At 39.8% G+C, this 6,140-nt stretch overlaps 1 protein-coding gene across 6 annotated transcripts in view; it reads left to right on the forward strand.

Annotated features, from left to right (window-relative positions):
* The window catches only part of Lclat1 (lysocardiolipin acyltransferase 1), a 120,922-nt gene that overhangs the window by 60,335 nt on the left and 54,447 nt on the right, over window positions 1-6,140 (forward strand). The gene's annotated exons all lie outside the window — the stretch shown is intronic.

Here is a 6,140-nt window from a genome sequence, read left to right on the forward strand (position 1 = left end):
CTGGGATTAAAGGCGTGCGCCACCACGCCCGGCTGAAGTGTGAGTCTTATATCAGAGAGATTCATGATGGCAAGTGCTCTGTCCTTGGTGATATTTATCTCTGTCACTTGAGTGGTGTGGTCTGGTGTCATGTTACTATATTCATTATGCTATATTCTGTTTATTCACCAGTAACTATCTTATATTCATAAGTAACAGTCCATGCTCATCACATTTATTTTATCATCTGGCTTATTGTAGAATACTATCATTATTACCGAAATTTTTTTTTTAGCTTTGGATAGAGTTCTTACTGGCTATTGCTTCTGTCTTTTGTCTTGTTTCTTTCACCTGCTTATGTTCTGATGCTCTAAGACTCCACCCTACTCCCTTTCTCTCACAAGGTCTCACTATATAGACCAGGCTAGCCTCAAAGTCTTAAGAGATCCATTTGCCTCATGAGTGCTGTGATTAAAGATGTGTGCCACCCTGCCTGGCTGTAGTTCCTTCTCTGTAGGAGCTGGGTTGTTTGCCTTTCCCCGAATAAACTAGATAACCACATTCCTTGGTTTGTGGCTCCTCTTCTATTTTCAAAGACAACAGTGCCTAGTTGAGTCTTATACCCTTTCGTTTTGAAACTGAGTCCCCTTCCCCTGATCTTTTCTACTTTTAAGGGCTATTATGATTCTTTCAGTTCACTAAATTAATCTAGGCTAATTTTCCAGTTTTAAATTTAGCTGCGTAGTAACCTCTGCTGCCTTTTGTGTGTAATATAACGTATTTAGCTGTGCAAGTATTGTCATGTGGCTATGTTTAGGGATTTGTCATGGTTCTGCCTCCCAGACTGGAATTGCTATCATAGTCTGGCTCTGCAAAGCTAGTCACATACTTAGCTTGAGAATTCAATAAAGGTGTATGTAGATGATAAAGTATCTAGAAAATTGATCGATAGCAAATCTAAAGGATGAAAAACCTATTGGCCTCTGTTAGAATGGAACCCTTAAATTATACCAAATGAGAAGCCTCATTTTGCCAGCAAATGCCATCAGTGAATGTTTACCTTTTCAATATCAAGCAAGAGTGTATAGTGTCTGCCAGGAGATAGGATAATTTCTAGATAATCACCGTAGAGTATAATGGGATGTGCTGTGTGTACATTTTTGGGTTTGTTTTCCTTCACAATTTTGTGGGTTTTCCAGTTTGGAATTGTTTTGTAAAATAGGTTTGCGTTAGAAGACCATTTACTTGCTTTGCCTTTTGTTTTGAGTCTGGTGCCTGTGAATGTAATAGTGTAGGCATCTGCACCATGGAGAGCTTGTGAGTTACTAGTCTACCTCACTCAGGTGCTTTCAGAGGCTTTGTGGAAATTGATGTTCTCAGGAGACGGGTGGGGAACATTACTCCATTTGTTATGTGAATCCCAGGACGATGGCACTCCCCTGACTTGGTCTATATGACACTTTGCATCTTGACTGAAGTTGGCATTCTGGGAACTGTAATTGCTTGTTAATTAGTTTCTGGATTTACCTGTAATTACAAGCTATATAAATTGTACTCAAGCCCTGCTCAATACTGTTTCTTAAGGTCCTTGTGAGAGAGTTTCATATACACTGTGTGCATCTGCTCATATTATTCCTTCTCATTGAATTAGCCGTCTTCAGGTAGCATTTCTTGGTTTTATCCTTACCCTCTTCTCGGAACTGAAATACCATGGAAGGAAATACTAGTCTAGCTGCTTTGGTGTCTGGGGTCTTGTCCTAGTTTCTCATGCTACAGAAGATACAGAGGATACAGTATGCATTAGCAGACACAGAGGCAGTCTAAGCTATCACCAAGGTTCAGTTCTAAGAGGATTCGATAAACAGTGCAGATGTTTTATGATTTCTTAAGTATAGGCCATCTGTGCTAAAATGAATGGATGGAAGAAAAGATAATGGAACATATGTATACTTCTTATTACAAAAGAATGCATTAAGTTAAAAATACATGGTGGTGGTGTGTGGTGGTACACTCCTTTAATCTCAGCACTTGGGAGGCAGAAGCAGGAAGATCTCTAAATTTGAGGCCAGCATGGTCTACCAGAGCGAGTTCCAGGACAGCCAGAACAACACAAAGAAACCCTGTCTCGAAAAAGAAGACAAAAATATATTAAAATAAATAGTTTCTTCTAGCAAATTCTACATCTTAATAAAAAGGAATGTAAGTAAAAATAAACCTAAGTTATAAAATTATGGACCATGGTAGGGCAAAGAGAGTACCGAGAAGGTGATGCCGATGATGTAACTAGGGATTTATCAGGAGATGGCTGTAGTAGGGCTAGCTGACACCATGCATTCTGTCTGGAAGCCTCCCTGATGGTGGCTATTTCCTGAGAAATCAAGGCAGACAGTCCATGGGAAAGTGAAAATTAAGATATATAGATTGGTCTCTAATTTGAAGTTTAACTGCATTAACCACCCAGGGTTCTGAGCTTTTGCTTTGGCTGTTCTGGAACTTACTTAGACTGGGCTGGCCTTAAAGTCACAGAGAGTCTCCTACCTCTGGGATTAATGTGTGTACCACCACTGCCTGGCTCATTTGAATATTTAAATAAATGCCTTGAAAATGTATGTTTTGAGAATGTTAGTAAGGTTAAGAAAAAAATCAAGTATTGGCTTTAAACATGGATAAACTCTGCACTGGTGACAGTAAAATGGAGAGGGAAAATTCCTTTTAAGACGTTCTTGCTTTTTTTTTTTTCTCTTTTTAAATGAAAACCAACCAACATTTCCATGAGAAAGAACACTGATGCTGTCTAAGTAGAAGGGAAAATGGTAGTGGCTCCAGGGCAGGGATCACAGCCCCTTAAGCAGAGAGGTGAGAAAAGTTGGGTTGTGCAGCCTCCCTTGCATTTATTTCCATGTGTGGATGACACTGTGCACATGCAGAGGTAAGAGGACAACTCGAGGCAGCCACTTCTCTCTACCATGTACATTCTGGGGATTGAACTCAGGACATCAGGTTGGCTGCGAGAACATTTACCTTCCGGGCTGCCTTGCCAACCCGAGAATGTGCTTTATAAATGTGAGCATAATAGAAACAAACGTGGGGGCTGGTGAGATGGCTCAGTGGGTAAGAGCACCCGACTGCTCTTCCGAAGGTCCAGAGTTCAAATCCCAGCAACCACATGGTGGCTCACAACCATCCGTAACGAGATCTGGCGCCCTCTTCTGGAGTGTCTGAAGACAGCTACAGTGTACTTACATATAATAAATAAATAAATCTTAAAAAAAAAAAAAGAAACAAACATGTGAAGAAACTGTCCAGCGTTAAAGAGCCAAACATTTTAAACAATTGGACATGTCATATGAATAATGATTCTTGGAGCATTTACGTTATTCATAATACTTAGAGAAATTCAAGAGCATATTATTGGAGAGATGCTGTTTGGAATATACTTTATGGTGATTTTATAAAGGGTTATCAATATATTTTTTGAATTATGTGTGTATGTCCCTGTGTGTGGGTGTGACTTGTGAGTACAGGTGCCTGTGGAACTCAGGTGTCATAGCTTTTGTACCTGGAGTTAGGAGTAGGTGTGAGCTGCCCAACATGGATGCTGAGAACCAAAGTTGGGTCCTTTGAGAGAGCAATAAGTTCTCTTAGCCACTGAGCCATCTCTTTAGACCCTCCACACTGATCTAAACCATTTGATGCTGTAATCTTAAACCAGTAGAGTAAGGGTAAAATGCTGGAAGACTGAGGCATAAGAATCATGTTGTTGTGAGTTCAAAGCCAGCATGGGCTACAAAATGAGTGTGAAGCTGGCTTGGGCTACACTGTGAGACGATGTCTCAAAACAAAATAAAACTAAACAAACAAACAAAAACATAGCTTTGGGACCAGCCCACCTGTGTGGTTTCTGCCTGGTTTCTGCTTATTTGCATCTGAAAGTGCTTTATTCATGTATTTGTATTAGAGAGAGAGCACTTTTTACTTTATTCATGTATTAGAGAGAGAGAGCACTTTTATTCATGTATTAGAGAGAGAGAGCACTTCTTACTTTATTCATGTATTAGAGAGAGAGTACTTTTATTCATGTATTAGAGAGAGAGAGAGCACTTTTTACTTTATTCATGTATTAGAGAGAGAGAGAGCACTTTTTACTTTATTCATGTATTAGAGAGAGAGAGCACTTTTTACTTTATTCACAGTTGCCTTAAGAATTAATGAAATGTTCAGAATAATACCAAGCACGCTGTTAGCAGTCACCAAATGTTGTTTCTATAATTATACTATTTATTCATAAAATAGCTGGTGTGGAAAATAACCACTGGCAAATATTAAAAACAAAGATATGGTTGTTGAAATAAAGTCAATTATTGGGACAAAAGAGAAAAATCATAAAAGCTTGAGCAGTGGGCAGTCTGATGCATGGATGAGTTGGATTTGGCTTCTTCCTGGCTGCTAGCCGCACTAGCCGCACTGAGGGATGGAAGGCTGTGGGAAATGTTCTGAAATTCTGAGGAAACAGTGATTTGGAACCTCAAATTCTATTTTTAGTCAAACCAGCTTCCAAAGTTGAACCAAAAATACATTTCAGGAATGTGAGGACAGAAACAATTTTCAAAAGAAAGGATTAACAGGACACAAGCAAAGAGGTCGGCAAACTTGGGGTCAAATCTAAATATTAAAAACATTTCTGTCAAGTTTAGGAATGTGAGAGTCGGGTGATTCCTACAAAACCTGCAACAAGAATGGTAGGAAGCATACATTTTGGGCATTATTAATTTACTTTTTAAAAATTGAAATTAAATTTAAACTGGGGTCTTTTGGTTTACACAGTGATGGAATTAAGAGCTGTTTTGGTTTCTGGAGATCAGTAATTGAGCTCAGTGTTGAAGGCAGGCATTCTGTGGTTCCACAGGCTTACCAAATACAGAAAGCTGAAACACACAGATGTAAAATGCGATGTGTTGTTTCCAAGGCACTCGAGCAAATGTCAGCATACTGTCTGCCAGCGGGCAGGGCAGGATTGTGCTTCCTACTGCGGCCATACTGTCCCTGTGGCAGCCATGCTCTCCTGTGGCACCTGATGCTCTCTGACATTGTCAAACAGAATAGCTATTGATAGTATATGTGAACAAATGGGGTGCCTGAGTTCTAGAGAACAAGGGAAGGGGCAAAGAAAACTTAATTTCAACTAAAGACAGAAAAAAAAGGGGAGGTGTAACAGAAATGACAGGAAACATGAAAAATGTCTGGAAAAACTTGCCCCTAATAAAAATGATTGGAGTAAAGATTTCTAGGAGAGATAAGAGATTCTCGGATTGTACTTAGGCTAAGTCGTAGGGGAGCAGGAGGTAGGTAAGCCATGGCACATCTGTATTCCAGAACAGCACTGCTGTTTGCAAGACATTATTACTCTTCATCCTTGGCTGCCAAGATGAGCGTTGCAGTTATTACTATGTAAGTGTTAGAGAGGAAGAGTCTCATGGGTATTGTGGAGATGGATACCGTAGGCTGGCAAGACTGGGTCTAGAGTTAGAATCAGGATCAGACCCGTGGCTCAGCAGCAAGAGGTTTTGACCTTTACTACATATGCCGTCTTTATTGCACAACTCACAGTGTTTGCTGTTCCAAGGTCTTAGAGGAAATTTAAGAGAGGTAGATATTCGGTTGGCCTGAGAGTAACTGTTGGACCCATGCTTTCATTCTTTGTGAGCTTTTTCAGAAACTGTACATAGGCTACCCTAAGTTAGGCATCTTCTACAGAGGCTCCAAGGGCTGTAGCCAGGGCAAGATTGGCAGTCATCTGAAACACAGATGGGCTCATCAAGGCTACCTTTTCAGCAATAAGGTGGGTCTGCCTCTGGGAAAGGCAGTGTGCCCACATATACACAGCAGATAGAATTTTCCATTTCATTTAAGTAAAAACTGAAGTGAATACCATTGAAAATAGTACTCTTTCTGTACTCTGAGAGTACAGAAAAGGAAATATTATAGAATTCTTTTCTTTTATTTTTTTTTTAAATTTTTTTTAAATTTTTAATATTTTTATTACATATTTTCCTCAATTACATTTCTAATGCTATCCCAAAAGTCCCCCATAGCGCCCCCCACTTCCCTACCCACCCATTCCCATTCTTTTGGTCCTGGCATTCCCCTATATTGGGGCATAT

Source organism: Mus caroli, chromosome 17, assembly GCF_900094665.2.
Source record: "Mus caroli chromosome 17, CAROLI_EIJ_v1.1, whole genome shotgun sequence".
NCBI lineage: Eukaryota > Metazoa > Chordata > Mammalia > Rodentia > Muridae > Mus > Mus caroli.